This window comes from Neomonachus schauinslandi, chromosome 10 (assembly GCF_002201575.2).
Source record: "Neomonachus schauinslandi chromosome 10, ASM220157v2, whole genome shotgun sequence".
Classification (NCBI taxonomy): domain Eukaryota; kingdom Metazoa; phylum Chordata; class Mammalia; order Carnivora; family Phocidae; genus Neomonachus; species Neomonachus schauinslandi.
The window spans coordinates 73,482,123-73,500,886 of record NC_058412.1 but is presented as its reverse complement, the minus strand read 5'-3'; the positions used below and the strand labels follow the sequence as shown (position 1 = coordinate 73,500,886).

General features: G+C 36.8%; 1 protein-coding gene across 2 annotated transcripts in view; it reads right to left on the bottom strand.

Annotated features, from left to right (window-relative positions):
* SRBD1 (S1 RNA binding domain 1) overlaps positions 1–18,764 on the bottom strand; it is a 196,640-nt gene that overhangs the window by 62,933 nt on the left and 114,943 nt on the right. The gene's annotated exons all lie outside the window — the stretch shown is intronic.

Here is an 18,764-nt window from a genome sequence, read left to right as displayed (position 1 = left end):
AAAATGAAATTCTAGACAATGACTGACATAGAAAAATGTATATATTTATGAACCTGATCCAAAAATAAAGGTCATGGATATTAATCACTGGATAATAAAACAGTATTTTTAATGGTTCTTTAATAATGGATTTTTAGCATAGTTTTTAAGAAACTTGTCCAAATAGAAATGTTTGACACAGAGAAACAAAGTAGAAAGCTGTAATTATATCCTGTAACATCTCTAAATCTCCCTCCTCCCCCTCCTGAAAAGGTAGTTGGAATAAAGGATTTGCACATCTTCTTTTTATAACAATAATTTTTGTCCACATAGATTTGGGGCAGCTAAAATCCAATATACCATTAAGTGATTTAGGAATGAAGTTCTTAAAATTACAACTAAATTATCTCCCTAACACTCAAATAGTAAAGTGTTTCTAAAATGAATCATCTGTGATTCATTTGACTGAAATATGCACCTGAGTAGCACTAAGACAACAGATTTTGGCTAATGGAGCTGTAAGAATATATGCACAGCTGCACATAGGAAAGTATTCATCTTTTTACTCCATCACTTCCTACCTGTTCTGATTAAGCCAGACATAATCTTTTAATTTTGGATTGCAACTTCATGGCACAGCCCATGTGTTAAAATCAAGAATTAAACCTTGCCCTGATGGTAACTGTAATTACTTTCAAGTAGCTCTATGAAATGTCATTCTCATGATATATTAAAAACACACACAAAATCAGAACATTTCATATTCTGGTAATAATCCTAGGTACTGACTGTCACTGGCCACCTAGTGAAATCATTGTCAGTCAAATTCGGATCATTTAGGATCCTTTGGCTATGAGAGAGCAAGCATTTTGAAGTAAAGAAAAATACTTCTATGACTTACACTTTTAGAAAAGAGTAGATGTGGGCTTCTGGTGAAAGATACAGTATGAACCCATGCAAAAAATAGAAATAAAGACTATCTGTATATAAAATATACATTTCTCCTCAAAATTTTACTTTTTATAAATTTTAAAGTATTCCCCTTTCCTAGTCACAACTTCTATCAAAAAGAGCATTTACTATTCCCATATTATTTTATCTTTCAAGAGAAATATTTATATAGAGAAAAGTTAATTTATGTAATGCCTTTGAGATCAAAGAGAGAAAATTACTAAAAATATTCTAAATTCCATTATAGTTTTAAACCTATCAAAGGAAGGAGAAATTGTGACATTACTTTGGAGTCTATGAAAATAAAAATTCGTGGCACTATAGTCTTTACAGAATTTTTTTTTTTAAGTAACTGCACTATGAAAAGAATAATTAAGGACAGATACTTTCATTCCAAGAGAAGCTGTGACTTAGGCATGATTAGGAGACGTTTTTGCTCTATTTCGAAGAGTAAAACTAAATGGAGCAATGAAACTTCACCTTTCTGGCTTGTTTTCCTAAAACACAGGTTACCCTTATTTCAAAAAGGACCTCACTCAGCATAATCCAGACTGAAAAAGGGGTCTGTTTACAAAATGTCCTAGATAGGTTCTCTTTAGGGTCAGAGGCACATTCAGCTTTGATTCAGCTAGTAAAGCTACCCAGGAGGCTGAAACATCACCTTGGACTCTCAGAGAACTTAAACTTGACTTTATTTCCTTTCATTCCTGGCTTCAACATCAGAACAGGATTTTTAGAAGACAGAAAAAAAAGAAAGAACAAACGAACAGAAGAATGAAACCATGTCCTTCTGGATCAGAACGAAATCGATCCTGCCACCCACATCCATGCTGCTTAACTTCACTTGTGAGAAGAACACCAAATGCTTTTCCGATTGGCAACAGAGTCTACAAGACGGGCAGGAGTTACAGTGATACTCCTTCCTTAGAAAACACACACACACAACACCCTCTACATTCCCTTCAGTTTGAAATGAATTTCAGAAGTCTCTTCAGGCATCTTTCTTTTATTACAACCCACATTCATATTTCAGTAGAATGACTACAAGGGAATCACTAATTTTTTATCTAAACTATGACATTTTGGCAAACGTTATACAACCAACTATAAATCCACAACAAGCCTCAAATACTAAAGAGTTGGTAATTATATGATGAGAAACAGCTTGATTATGGGAGAGGCAAGGCGGGCTGTCAACAAACAAACAGCTGTTTCTTATTGACAACCCATAACTAGATCGTGCATCCCAACAAACTAAGGAGTTTGTTTCTGTTGTTTCTGTTGTGTTTGTTTTTAATCGTCCACCCTTTTCTCCTCCCACCTCCAAAATACTGAGTCAATTTAAACATTAGATGCAAACCACAACAGAAGAATCGGATATACAAGGATAACAAGTAAAGCACTATAGACTTACAAAAAAATTCTGTAGGTAATAACTAACAGAAGTTTAAAGTGTACTTTTCAATTCAACTTCAAATGCCTATCTCTCCCTGTGCAACACGTCCTGTCATTACTATTTATAAGAGGCAGCTCAGGCAATGGGCCTGTTTCCTCATTCCTGGATTATGACCACAGCAATGCCGCCATTCTGATCCTTTGTTCTGGAAGCTTTCCCTGCAGCTTCTTCTGTCCTTCCTTTTAGCGGAAGGGAATGAACATACTTCTATTTGCCAGCGTGAACTCTAAGGTCCCTTATAACTTGAAATTAACAGATTCTAGGAATACCTTAGCATAAGGTAAGCTTAGCATATGAATCAATAATAGGAATAGGAATAAAAAGAACCTTAACATCAAAGGCTTTAACAAAACAAAACAAAACAAAACAAAAAAACAACCCACCAATGTAAATAGAACCTGTTTATTTGATGGTCCCATCATTTGAAATAAACTCACTTTCACATTTGCACCTTCAGGCACTTTCACATCTTCTTTTTCTTTTTTTTTTAAATACACATATGTTATTTCCTTTAACACTCTTTCAGAAAGTATGTAGATAACCTTATTTTACTTTCCCACAAGGCATGAAGAAGTAAAATTACTTTCCCGAAGTCATACAGTAAATGTGGCTAAACCAAGGTAAGACCACAGCTCCTTTTGCTACCCTGCGGCTCTGTGTTCTTTCCACTGCACCACACTGAAATGAGGAGGGAGGGCCAGCGAGAATGTTCATGCAATTTCCGTTTAAGGCAGGTTCCCTGTCTATACCTCTCGGGGAAATTTTGATTAAACACACCCTGAATTATAACTCTCCAAATACAAGAAGGAGTGTATGTCAATGAGCATAGCTATATGTCCCAGGTATGACTAACCAAGTTATTTTTTTTTTTAAGATTTTATTTATTTGACAGAGAGAGAGACAGTGAGAGAGGGAACACAAGCAGGGAGAGTGGGGGGGGGGGGAAGCAGGCTTCCCCAGGAGCAGGGAGGCCGATGCGGGGCTTGATCCCAGGACCCTGGGACCATGACCTGAGCCGAAGGCAGACGCTTAACGACTGAGCCACCCAGGCACCCCATAACCAAGTATTTTAATCTAGAATCCAAATTTCCTTTGCAAGCTTAATGATAAACATGGGATTTCTCCATAAGAAGATTCCTCCTGTCTCACTCACAGCCAGTGCTCCATTTTATTTAAAATCATGCTCTTACCGTCTAGCAGTTTGGGCTGGCTATCTTCTGTATTCTGCTGCCATCACTGGGTCTGTGTTCAGTTAATGCTACTTGGGTAACATGCCCATAAATTTATATTTTGCAAAACTCAAAGTTGCTTAAATTTGTCAACGCATATCTGAGTAGGTTTCAAATTGTAAACAAGGGTAGAATCACTTTTTTAAAAGCCTCATTGTATTTCACACCATATGAAGGGAGGGGCCCTGAGTAAGGGACTAGGGAACAAACTACCTCTTCAAAAAGCAGCTCACAGGAGGTTGGAAGGGAGATGAGGAAAGAGGCACAGAAGCAAAAGGACTCAGCAGGAGAAAATGCTGAGGAAGGCAGAGAAAATGGAGGGTGCGCTTGGAATGAAGGTTTCTCCGTTATCCATGCTTTTAAAATAACTGTTATGCTCTGAAAGTGTTGTGATGGGCATTTGGTGGTGGTGGTGGGGGGGGTTGGTAACAGACTTTTTAAAGCCAAGAATATTTAAATTTCCATCTTTCAAAAAGTAACCAAACCGTTATGAAGATAAATCTGCTTCAAGCAAGGGAAATGCTAGCTTAGGTGGTACCAGACCTAATGTCTCTTGGAGTGTCCAAAACATAGTTTCATTCTCCTAGTGAGGAGATCTCAAAAGTTTGAGAGCCCTAACTAATGTCACTAAAATGAAGTTTTGCCTATAATCCAATTCCTTTTAAAATTAAATTTCTCTCACAGTCTGGGGCTGTGGATGATCATTACTAATCACCGTGGCTGGAGCAGTCTCCAAGTGGACACATTCTCACTGGGCCTGACTGACTGCTCATGATGACTGAGTAATAACCTAACCAGGGGTGCCAGTGCCCCCTCCCAGTCTCCCCTGTTTACATAAACCACAGGCCTGGACCTCCCTCCTCTACACTTCGTCTTTAAACTACACAAATAATGTTTCTCCTGGTCTTTGCCAACTCTCTGGGGAAGTGCTATGAGGGAATGACATAATTTTTAGAGCAAACTGAGGACTCTGAATTCCACTCCAAAAGCAGCAGAGATAAAATCTAAAACTGACTGTCATCCTTTTCATGGAGTCTTGTAATGTCCCAAATATAAAATGCTCTAATGAACTCTTACCAATTAAATGCCTTACTGATTTCCAAGACTGTCTGTTTGTGAATGGTTGGTACATAGCACATCTGGAAAATGAAGGGGGTCTTTTAGAAATATTGCCAGGAAGATGAACTATTTTCCACTCTCTCTCTAGGCAGGTTCACATCACCACATGATGCTTGCTATGGCATAACTCCAGAGAAAACAAACTTTTCTTGGTCTTGCAATGGCTGTTTATGAGTATACAACAAGTGCTTTATACCCTGTCTCCTCATTAGATGGACAGGTCTCGTTTTGATTCCATTCCATAGTGTGTGTACTTCTATGAGGCATTACATCCTCACCTCTTCCCACAGTCATCCCCCACTTCCAAAGAGATGTTTGTCAGAGACTACTTTGCATGAGATTGATTTCCTTTTCCACTCCAGTATTCTAATACAGTATGTTGATAAACACATCCTACCAAAGGAAAGAACAATAGGTTCCTCACTTTTCCTTAACTCAAATCTGACACCAGGTAGTCATCCTCATTGGTTGAAGGTCTGGAATACTGATTTATTTTGTGAAGTGCTTCTGTGAGGTATGTGTGGGCTGCTTGGAAACCATAAAGATGCTACCAACTTCCCTAATGCCCTTTAATTTTTTTCCCCTTAATTTGCCGGCAAGGACTGTTTAGATCATTTATATTCAGTAAATGCCCAAAATAAAATGAAGGGGAAAATTTCAAGTTTAAAATTGGACAAAAACATTACAGAAAGAGAGAGAGAGAGAGAGAACCATTCTGTAGATAAACTTCATGCCCTGGTGTTGAAAGTTATGGTCCACAAATCAAAAAGCAGTCATTTCTACAGAGTGAGGCTTTTCCACTATTCTCTCAGTGAATCACGCTGTGGTTAGCTGAAAGTGCTGTTCACATAATAAATTAACCACCTCATTTCCTTCGTCACCAAAATATACATAGCACCCCCACACAGATTTGTTTTAATAAACGTAATAAAGCAAGCCCAGAGGTTATGGCTGTTATGACATAATCACACCTCTGAGATTTGAAAACACTCACTTGCACATCATGCCTCAAAAAGTCTTTGCAAGCTCCCCTCCAACAAAACCTAACTGCACTCATACCGTCTGGCCCCATTTATTCCAAATAAATAATGAAACAAAAGCCTTGTATATGGCAAGAGAAAATTCTCCCTTTCAATTATACATTTGAAAGGGAAATACATCTTTTTAATAATATTATACAATAAATAGCTTGGGAGCCTGATCTGGATTATTAAAGAAAATCTATCAGCAGAGTTAACAGTGCACAAAGAAGGCAGCCAACTAGCCTACTATCTCACCCAAAACCGAAGATACTTTCTAAAGTTAGTTATTCAACAAGACAAGCGACACATGCATTTCCTTCTGTGGAACTAAGAAACAATCTTCATTCTATATAAATCCAGGCAAATTAACTTTTCTTACCTGTAATGATATTTAAAGTTATTGAGAGTAAACCCTCCCCCCAAAAACCTCTCATCAAGAGAATTTTTCCTCAATACAGACTTTCTCCCTTAGAATTCCTTTCCATGATCACCAAAAAGAAAGACACTGTGATACAACCATCCACAGCATAAGAGAGATCTGGGAGCAGAAATGTGCCATCAGTAAACTCATGCCAAAATTTAATGAGGCCAGCCTTCCTGTCTCAGCATCACATTATAATCACTTCGCAGGCAGGGTTCACTTCTTATCTAAATTCTATAAACTCCCCAGTCCTTTCTACAGTATTATGCATTTAAGGCATCCTGTTATATGATAATGATGATGCCTTCCTCTTGAATTTAAAATAGAATATAATCTTACAAGTAATTTACCTGTACTATTCTCTTTTATAATGTTTCTTTTTTTTTAAATTTTATTTGTTTGTCAGAGAGATTGAGAGAGAGAGCATACACAAGCAGGGAGGGGGCAGAGGGAGAAGTAGGCTCCCCCGCTGAGCAAGGAGGCCGATGTGGGGCTCGATCCCAGGACCCTGGGATCATGACCTGAGCTGAAAGCAGACACTTAACCATCTGAGCCACCCAGGCACCCTTTACCTGTACTATTCTTAAATACCAAGATCAACACCTACCCTAACACAACATATATAAAGAATGAGTTCATCAGTATTCCTTAATAATATCAGATAACAGATATTCAGAATATAGTTTTTAAGTTCTCAGAAGTGGTCTTCCTAATACTTACATTTTATATCTCTTCCTGATTGCTATAATTATCTAGCATTAATTAATAATTAATCGACCTTAAATTTGGGTTTTCAAGAATTCTAAGATGAACATTACATTATAAAGATAAGTTTTTTGCACTAAGAATTACATCCCAGATTCTTTTATTATCCACACTAATTATATACAAATAGCACAACAGAAAGTAATATCTCTTTGAATGTCAGAATTAAACATTTTTAGAATAATCTTATTCCACTATTTTTAGCCTGTAGACTATCCATCCGCACACAATACGAGACCTAACCAGTATACCAAAAACCTCCTTAGGGCTTTGTGGCAACAAAGATAAAATCATTAAGAACTTTCATAAACTTACATTTTAGTAGGTAATTTCACTTTAAAGATTCTACATCAATGAATCCCACCATAACAAAAGTTTTTCTTTGATAAAGATATCACACTGTATTAAAGGTCCTTTAAAAAGACTGATTGACTGATTTCATCACAAAGAACATTCCTCCGTAAGTGCTCTCCATGATCTGTCTCTGAGAATTGTCTCCACTGAGAATAGAATATGCATTGTGGAGCAAGAAAGGAACGGAGCAGTAGGTATTAAAATGAAGAATTCTAGTTCCTTTGGCCATAGCAACCGTTCTTCACTTTCCATTCATCTCACTGCAACCACTTGGCTACGCTAATGCTCTCTGCTCTGAAATTCTCACTTTGCCTGAAAAGAAATTCATTAAAAAAAAAAAATACCAGTAACTCGTATTTTAGGTTTACCCCACAAAAATTTTAAGTGAGAGGCTACAAAATTTTATGGTGTGTTCACAACAGAGTTAAAAAATACAATAAAAGAGCAACTATACCGACACTCTACCATACACTCACTCAGCAAATACTTACTATCTATCATGTGCCTGGTCATGGGAGCTGTGGATACAGAGGTAGAAACACCCTGCCCTCATATAAGGCTTTACATTCCATTAGAAGAGACAGACAGTAAACAAAATAATACAATGATTTCAGAAAATAAAAAATTCTCTGTTCTTCTGGGACAAGGGGTATAGAACAGGAGGCTCCCACTTCACAGAAAAAGAAAACTATCCACGTAGGGGGAGCAACCCCTCCCAGTCCTGCTCTCATCCACCGCTTTCCAGCCACCTGCCACTCTGGGAGCTTCTAGTTTCTGAACTCTTGTCCATTTCCTTCCTTAGGCAAGCTATGGGCATCATCTCCTCAGGCATCCAGCCTCTGCCTCTCCAGCATCTTCAACTTCTCCCTAACTACTTCTACCTCCTTCCTATCAACATTAAGCACATTCAAATCCCAACCTCCGTAAAAACCTCTCTTCTTTAGAGATGTGTATACACTTGTCTCTAAGTGCTCATCTTTCATTCAGCCTTCAATATGCTTTTATCTGACTTCTGCCTCCACCACTCCAATGAAACTATTCTCATTATGGCCACCACCACCATTTTTTTTTTAATTAAACATGAAAGCACATTTTCAGTTTTTATCCTACCTTTATCTTTGCAGTGTTTTAGAATATTGATTTTTGCTCCTTCAAATTCTCATATCCCTTAGATATTGGCATATCCTGATTTTCCTCTTACATTGCATATACTATAATGTGCATTCAAAATACCTGGAAATCTTGTTAAAATCTGATTCTGATTCAATAGGCCTGGGCTGGAGCCCAACAGGCTTTCAGTAGGGTCTCTTGCTACTCAAAGTGTAATCAATCGTCAGACCAACAGCATTGGTATAACCTGGGAGTTTATAAGAAACAGAATCTCACGCCCTAGCCCTACCCTAGACCAACTGAACCAGAATCTGCATTTTAACAAGATTCCCAAGGGTTTTATATGCACATTCAAGCTTAACAGCTTGACACCACCCCCCAGAATTTGTGATTCTACAAGCCTGTGAAGTGGGTGCAAGAATATGCATTTCTAACAAGTTCTCAGGTGATACTGATGCTGCTGGTCCAGGAACCATACTTTAAGAACCAATGGTTCTCAACATGGCCTGTACATTAGAATCACCTGCAGAACTTTAAAATGCTGATTGATGTCTAGGTCCACCCTCCAGGCCAATTAAATGAAAATCTCTGAGGATGTGGCCTAGGCTAGTTATTTTTAAAAGCTCCCCTGCTTGATCTTAAGGTTCCTAATTTAGATAATTTAGGAGTGTGTTGGGGCAGTAATTAGTGGTGAAAGGAAAACAGTATAGGATGAATACTAGTTATATTATGGTACCATTATTATAACATACTACAATTCCTTAAACATCAATTCTACCTAACTCTGCCCTGTAAATAATCACTAGAAAGACAATCACTCACAGTTTTGTCCTAGGCCATATCTCTGAAATGACCATTTCAAATGGGGCCAAAAAAATAATATTTCATTTTTAAAATTCACAGAAGAAAAATCCATATTTGTAAAATGAAAAAAAAAACCTTAAAGATAGTGTTAGAATTTTGCGTTAAAAAGTATTTGAGGGGTGCCTGGAGGGCACAGTCAGTTAAGCGTCTGACTCTTGGTTTTGGCTCAGGTGGTAATCTCAGGGTCGTGAGACTGAACCCTGGGTTGGGCTCCACACTCAGTGTGGAGTCTGCTTAAGACTCTCTTTCCCTCTCCCCCTCCCTCACCCTCTCTTTCTAAAATAAATAAATAAATCTTAAAAAAAAAGTATCTGATTTGGTGCAAACTTAGGGTCTTAAAGATGAAAATTTCAAGGAATATTACAAGAGAAGTGTACTTAATATTAAATTTTTTTTTTCATTTTCACTGAAAACAAAATAGTTTTTCTGACTATATAAATTCTCATTGTCACGCACACACACACACACACACACACACACACACGGAAGAAATTAAAACGAACTGGAAGTCAAAGTTCCTGAAATGAAACACCTTTAGCATTTGACCAAGGTTTCCTGCATCTTTTTTTTTTTAAAGATTTTATTTAGGGGCGCCTGGGTGGCTCAGTTGTTAAGCATCTGCCTCCAGCTCAGGTCATGATCCCAGGGTTCTGGGATTGAGCCCCGCATTGGGCTCCCTGCTCAATGGGAAGCTTGCTTCTCCCTCTCCCACTCCCCCTGCTTGTGTTCCCTCTCTCGCTCTCTCTCTGTCAAATAAATACATAAATAAAATCTATAAAAAAAAAAGAGATTTTATTTATTTGTTTGTCAGAGAGAGAGCGCGCACAAGCAGGGGGAGTGGCAGGCAGAGGAAGAAGTAGGCTCCATGCTGAGCAAGGAGCCCGATGGGGGAACTCAATCCCAGGACCCTGGGATCATGACCTGAGCCAAAGGCAGACGCTTAACCAACTGAACCAGCCAGGTGTCCCTGCTGCATCTTTTTATAAAATTATGATTTATTTAACAAAAAGTTGTAGTGTATAAGGAACACCATGTACCCACCAAACAACTTAAGAAATAAAATACTACATATATAGTTGAAACAAAATACTATAAATATAGCTGAAACTCCTGGTATACCCCTCCCAGTTCCTACTCTCCCATTTCATGCCCCACCCAGGGTAACCACAATCGTAAATTCCAGTGCTTATTTCTATATTCTTACTATATACATTGGTATTCACAAATAGTATACAGTATTTTTTTCATATCTTAAAGTTTTATACTAATCATATAATACTATACATATTCTGCAACTTGCTTTCTCTTTTAATATTATATCTTACGAAATTTATCCATATTAATACAGATAGCTCTAATTGGGTTATCTTCACTCCTAAACAATATTCTACTGTCTGAGTATATTACAATTTATTTTTCTGTTTTCTGGATGATGAACACTTGTTTCCAAATTTTCACTGCTATAAATAGTGCTTCAATGAATTTCTAATACATTTCTTCCTGTGCACATTTGAGAAAATTTTCAAGGCTATGTATATATAGCAACAGAATTGTTGACTTGAAGAGAATCCCATCTCCAACTTTATTAATGTTCAATTGCTCTCCAAAGAGATTGCACCGGTTTATACTCCTATAAGTTAAGTACAAGTTTCCCAATGCTCCACATGGTTGCTAACATCCAAATTGTCAGACTAAGTTTTGACAATCTGAAAGGTTTCCTATACTGGCTTTAGTTTGCATTTCCCCAGTTACTAGTGAAAGTGATCATTTAAAAAATATTTTTGGGGGCGCCTGGGTGGCTCAGTCGTTAAGCATCTGCCTTCGGCTCAGGTCATGATCCCGGGATCCTGGGATCAAGCCCCGCATTGGGCTCCCTGCTCCGTGGGAAGCCTGCTTCTCCCTCTCCCACTCTCCCTGCTTGTGTTCCCTCTCTCGCTGTGTCTCTCTCTGTCAAATAAATAAATAAAATCTTAAAAAAAAAAATTTGTCTTTTTCATCTCTGCTTCTGTCAACTGCCCGTTGATATCCCTTGCCTATTTTTCCATCTTTTTTCATCTTGATTTGTAGATCTTTATATATTTTGGGTCCTTTATAGCTTATATGTTTTGCAAATACCTTCTCCCAGTCTGTGGATTTTCTACATATTTTTTTATGACTCAGAGATGTTTTAGATTCTAATGCAGTTAACATTTACTAATCTTTTCCTTTATGGTAGTACTTTTAATGTCATGTGTAATTTTTTTAATCATCCATGATAATTACTAGTTTTAAACACTGAAAATAGCTTAATGTTTTAGAAATCCTAGCACTTTGTGCTGATGTATGAAAACTAAAAGGTGAACTTGAGTAAAAATTGAAATTGATCTAGTTTCATTTTCCAAGGTCAATGACATAAAAAGAGTAAGCAAACAAAAGATAAAGGAAATTAGATATTTCACTGTTAATAATTTAAGGCATTATTGGTAAAAATTTCTTTAAATCGGGGCACCTGAGTGGCTCAGTTGGTTAAGCGACTGCCTTCGGCTCAGGTCATGATCCTGGAGTCCCGGGATCGAGTCCCGCATCAGGCTCCCTGCTCAGCAAGGGGTCTGCTTCTCCCTCTGACCCTCCCCCGTCTCATGCTCTCTCTGTCTCTCATTCTCTCTCTCAAATAAATAAATTAAAAAAATGTTAAAAAAAAAATTTTCTTTAAATCATCTTCCCGTATCTTTTAAAGATAAGTAAGGTGTTATACTAGGGTGTGTGTATGTATACATGGCTTATTACATTGTTGGTGATTTCTAAGAACCTGAGAAAACTGAAGCCAATACTTCAAAGAAAGAAGCATAATTCATCCTGAAGTGAAAAAAAAATACCCAGAATAGAGATTTTAAAACTAAGTTTAAGGAATAATTAGCAAATTCTAATAGATGAGTTTATTCATACTCCCACAGCACAGATTCAAATACAGGCCATATGCTGGGACTTATAGTTAAGGGACAAGATTGTAAAAACATTTTGGCAAGGAACTCATCTATGTAAGTGATGCCTGATTTTTAGAACAAATTTCTTCTATGTTTTACTTTTGTGGTTTATCTATTTCAAAATACTGCTTTAGTATAAAGGGGGCAAAAATCCAGGTAAAAGTCATCTAAGTGAATGTCCATGGGAAAGACTCTTTCCTATATCCCACTCTATAATAACAAATAATTAAGGGATTAAAAGGTTTAAAAGGATTTAGGCAAACAATATAAAACAGAGGATTCTTACTAACATTTACAGACCTAAACTAAAACATTTCATAATCCCTCCATGTTACCTAGAAACAGTTTTTAAAACTATAATAGTATCACCACTGAAGAATTGTTTTTTTGTTTTTACTCATAACTGACCCCACAGAGCGGGTAAGGAAATAAAATACAAATTCCCACCTTTCAGGTTTTACCATGAAAAATTCAGCTGGGAAGATGATTTCCCCTTTACAGTGACTTCTCCATTATCCATAATAATGAGGAATAAAGAGCCGGGATACAAAAAATTCACTAAGGGTTCCAAAAACTCATTTTGGAACACCATTTCATTCTCTAACATCATCAAATGATCTAACAGGCACGAAAGGAGGAAGAGGACTGTTTTGTCTTTTTCCCACTTTACTGTGCACGCTCATTAACAAATGGAGGTGTTAATGAGCACAAAAGTATCTCAAACACAGTCCAAAGAAGAAATAAATAGCAAGTAAATCCAACTTACTTAAGTTGTGCTCTGAGGATATGACAAGGCCAAGCTAAACCACACTCTCCATGTCCTACAGAACTCGACAGAGCCAACCCTGCATCATCCTGCTCTCACCCTGGAGTGTTTTCTTGGGAGTAACACCAAGCCACTTTCCAGCAGTCTGTAGGGGTCAGTTAGGGATATGTTGTCATTCGACCACACTGGTTGCCTCTCTCTCCAGAAATTATGACAGGCATGTGTTTTTAAAATCAGGTCTCCCCATTTTCTAAGACAAGAACTGGAGGGCTGCCTTTAGCATTCTAGCGGTTACTAAACCAAAAGTATTTTAGTTTCTATTGAAATAATATTATAGCTTCTATTATTTCATCTAAGTATTTAACATTCTTTCTTTGAATAGCTTTCATTTTCAAAATCAACAATGTTTGTGCAGCTACTTATATTTTAAATCAGAATAAATACAAGTATTAAATTTATACTGAAAGCATTTAGAGGTCCCAACTAAAAAGAAATTCAGTCCCACTCTGGTTATATTGGAAGTCTATTGTATCAAGGCTTAAAATTAAGTGGCCCATCTATTGGGATATGGACATGGATATATATATTTTACAATTTCTTCCTAATACATATTCACTACAGAAAGTTTGAAAAAAAGTAAAAAAGAAAGTAAAAACCCCTAATCACACCAACAAAAATATAAATATCAGTCACTAGCCAGGTTTTTTTTTTTCTTCAGTGTAAATGTATATCTATATTTTTAAAACAGAAATTGGTTTTATTCTGTATCAACAACTTCACTGCAATTTAAAAATAAAGCAATTTCTAATGTCATTAAATCGTACTTAAAAGCCTGTATTTTTAATGGTTGTATAACATTTCAACTGATGGATATACTATTCTATTGTAGTTACTTCCAATGATTTTTCTATAACAGCAAACTTGTATATAAATCTTATCAATAGTTCTTAATACTGCCTTAGAAGAGATGCCTAGAGGGAGCACTACCAGGTCAATGGCATGCATTCCTTAAAAGTGCATCTTGATAGGTATTGGCTATTTGCTAGAAATAACAATTTATACTTCCACCAGCTGTGTATGTGAATAATCATTTCCCTGTATCCTCACTTGCACAGATGTTTATCATTTTATTACAACTTTACTCAATTGTTAGATTGAAATAATATCCCTTTGTTTAATTTGGGTTTCTTTAATAAACAAAAATTTTTATTTCATCTATGATAAATGGTGTCTAGATGCTCTTTATATATCTTTTGCAAATTTTTTATTTAAACCAACACACAATTGTGTACAAATCAACAAGAAAACACCAAAACCTTAATAATAAAATAGATAGTTATGTACATACACATTTGTGGCAAATAATTTCCCTAGTTCATCATCTGGCTTTAAATTTTTATGTTAAATGACCTAACAAACACACTCCTAGGTATATATCCAAGAGAATGAAAACATACATCATAAAAATTCATACAGAATGTTCATAAAAGCATTATTCATAATAGCCCAAAAGTGGAAATAACCCAAATCTCCAACTGATGAATGGATAGACAAAATGTGGTATTATACACATACAATGAAATACAATATGCCCATAAAAAGGAATGAAGTAATGACTCGTACTTCAGCATGGATAAACCTTGAAAATATTATGCTAAATGAAAGAAGCCAGTTACAAAACGCCACATATTGTGTGATTCTATTTATACGAAATATCCAGAATAGACATACCTATAGAAACAAAGTAGATGAGTAATTTAGGGCTGGGGAAGAGGGGGTGGTAGAGAGTGACCGCTCGTGGACACCGGGTTTCATTTTGGGGTGATGAAAATGTTCAAAAATTAGATAGTAATAATAGTTTCACAACCCACTGAATATATGAAAATTCACTGACTTGTACACTTCAAATACGTGAATTTACATATATATGTACGTATTGTATGTGATTATATCTCAATAAAGCTGTTTTTAAAACAGTCTATTAAAACTTACAAAAAAGGTGAATTTGTCTCTTACTCTAATTTTAGAAGTTTTAATACAACGTAATTTTTAAATTTTTTTTTTTTAAAGATTTTTTATTTATTTATTTGAGAGAGAGAGAATGAGAGAGAGAGCACATGAGACGGGGGAGGGTCAGAGGGAGAAGCAGACTCCCTGCCGAGCAGGGAGCCCGATGCGGGACTCGATCCAGGGACTCTGGGATCATGACCTGAGCCGAAGGCAGTCGCTTAACCAACTGAGCCACCCAGGCGCCCTACAACGTAATTTTTAAAGCTATGTTTTTAGATAACATAGAATGTTCAGGGCAATTACATCTTCTTGGGAAACTTTGTGTTATTAATATGAAATATCCCTCCTTGACCTGTTCAATGCATTTTGCCTTAAATTCTATTTTGTCTGATATTAGCAGTATTACGACTTTCTTTTGCGTTTGTGTGGAATATTTTTCCCTAAATTTCTAATTTCAAGGTTGCTTTTTTCTTTTAGAAACATCTTGCATACATATACAACTTAGAGCTGTATTTTATTTTTAAAAAGTATGAGATTCTACTAACAGGAATTTAACCCATTCACCATTACTATTATCCATACTTATTCCATCATTGTGTATTTTATTTATTTACTATATACTTCCTTGTTTTCTCTGCCTTTGGTTGGAATGATGAACTTTTAAATTTTTACTCTCATGATTTATATTAAATATCCTATTTGTGGTTATTCTTCATATATCTCAGATTATGTTTTTCTAACAAAATATAAAGTTAATCTACATCTCGTTTTCCTGAAAAAGAATCTTTTATCACTTCTTTTTCTTTTCTTTTTTTTTTTTTTAAAGATTTTATTTATTTATTTGACAGAGAGAGAGAGAGCGCAAGAGCAGGAACACAAGCAGGGGGAGTGGGAGAGGGAGATGCAGGCTTCCTGCCGAGCAGGGAGCCTGATGTGGGACTCGATCCCAGGACCCTGGGATCATGACCTGAGCCGAAGGCAGACGCTTAACGACTAAGCCACCCAGGCGCCCTCACTTCTTTTTCTTCTGCTCTCCCATGTTTAAGCTGATCTGGCCCAGACTGATATATTTAAAGATTAACATAATAGATACAACACTCTGAGGCTCAACTAACATTTTACTGCACATGTGTGTACTGTAAAGCTCTCCACTGTTTCTTCACCTCAATACTGTGTCTTCATGACATGCCTTCCCCTTCTTTGGTCCCCGCTTCCCCCTTTTTGGGGGTCAGGAGTGCTTTCATAAATAATTCTTTCAAAGAAGATCTGTAACATTCCAAAAAGGTAAATCATTGCAGGTCCAAAAATGTTTTTATTTTCTTCTCACATCAAATCGCTGAGTTGTCTGAATACAGAAGTATGGGTTCAAATAATATTTTTCCCATAACTTCAAAATTACTGCATTCTATCTTCTATTACTTGTTTTTACCAATAACAGGACCACTTCTTTCCTTTGTAGGTGAACTGTTTTGCTCTCTGGAAGCTTTTAGTCAGTTCCTTTTTTATCACTAGCACTCTGATGTTTCATATGAAGGTGTTTAAGTGTAGGTCTTTAGTTATTCTTTTATTCAATACTTACTGGGCCTTTTCAAGACTCGTCTGTCTTCAGTCTGAAGAAATTTCTTCCTATGATTTCTGTGATTATAACTCTCCTCCATTCTCTTTATTTGAATTTTCTATGAGATGAATGTTGAAGCTTTAAAATGGCCTCTACATAAATATGACTTTTTGTTCATACTGTGCAACTTTCTCAATTTAAGACTGTATTCTAAAGAATCTCTTAGCTCAATCATTCAATTCATTAATTTGTTTTTAGCTGTGTCCACTCTATTTAGACCGTTTGTTTTTTTCCATCTTGACAAGCGTATTTTTTAATTCTAAGACTGGCTTAATTTATTCTATCTTAGGTTTGTTTTATACATGCAATAATCTCTCTTATCTCTCTGTGAATATTAATTTTACTTATTTCAAAGTCTGCTGTCATTGTTATTTTTTGCTTATTACATTTGGTGCCTCATTTTGCTATAAATGTTCAGTGATTCTTAGCAGAAGATCATTTCAGATTCCCCATTTGTCTGTATATGCTGTTTTTGTTTACCACCATCAAAATCCAGTGATAATGTAGGATATGATGCCAGGTGTCAGGTGTGTGCCAGAAGTTTGTCTTCCCAGCATGGGACTCCTTGAACTTCCTGACAAGCAAAGGCTACTTGAGGGGTCTCCCAGCCTCTCTCTGGTCCCTGGGTTACACCCAGTGCTTGAGCTTGGGTTCACAGGATATGGAGGGAGGGGTGTCACTACGGGCCTAGTCACTCCATATGCACCTCCTTCTCTAACACTACAGGCCCCCTCCCCACTACTTGAACATGACTCTGGTTTGAGAACACTATTCATCTGTATATTTTGAGCTGCAGCTCCACCAGGTTTTATTTTCCATGGATGTGATTCCTCATTCTTATCATCTTTCAGGAATTCCTGAAATTTCCACCCACCAACCCTTTCTTGTTTTCCCAGGTTACCATTTTATTCACGTATGTGTTTATATGGATACAAATATACATGTGCACCTTCTCTGTCATCTTAAAGAAGGTGGAATCGTGGATATGCCAGTAGTGCTGGTAGCAGAGTTAAAGGATATCATAAGCTCAGCTTACCCTCTTGATCACTTTCTCAGTATCATTATTTGCTTAAAAGTCTGTACTCCAATGTTAATATGGCCATTCCTCTAAATCTCAGACTTGTATATCCAACTTCTATTTGACATTTCTTGGATTTCTCATAGGCATCTCAACTTAACACGTCCAAAACTGAATTACTGATCTTATCCCCACCAAATCTGCTCTAGTCAGGCATCATCCACATACTAGAACCCCTGGAGCAAACTCCCCTTCCTCCACTTATTACCAAGTAGTCCCTACAAAATAGATTTAACTTCTTTCCATTTCTACCACTATTAACTTTGTCTGAGCCACCATCATCACTCATCGGAGCTAGTATAACAGCCTCTGAATTGGTCTTACTGCTTCTCCTCTTCCAAGTCATTCTCCCCAGATTAGCCAGAGCCAATGTTTAAAAATACAAATCAGGGCGCCTGGGTGGCTCAGATGGTTAAGCATCTGCCTTCGGCTCAGGTCATGATCCCAGGGTCCTGGGATCGAGTCCCGCATCGAGCTCCCTGCTCCTTGGGAGCCTGCTTCTCTCTCTCTCTCTCTCTCTCTCTGTCTCTCATGAATAAATAAATAAAATCTTTAAAAAAAAAAAATACAAATCAGATCCTATCATTCCCTTGCTTAAAGCTCTTCCATTTCTTCTCACTGCTATGGGAATGAATTCCAAACTCTTTCATGTTAAATGCTGTATCTCTGAAGAATCTGGAGGCTAGGTCTCTGCTATTTATTAAAGATTTCTTTGATGCCAATAGCTTATTAGCCTGCCTGGGTTCTATGAGTTTGACTTCTCCTTTCCTTTTCTTTGTTCTACTACCTTGCTGAGGCATTCCATAACTTCACCTTGAATTAATATAGTTATAATTCCTCTTAACTACAGTGCCTATATCATAAAACTTATAGTTGTACTCTTTAGATATTAGGCATTTCTATCTAGCTATATAGCTAGATCTGTCCCTTCAGCAACTGTCCTTCCCAAATGAACAAGTCAAGTCAAAGGTCTAGATGCCTCTTAGTCTAACTTGCTATAAAATGGGAATACTACCAGTTAAGTTCAATATATGACAGGTTAAGTCTAGGCTTTCACTG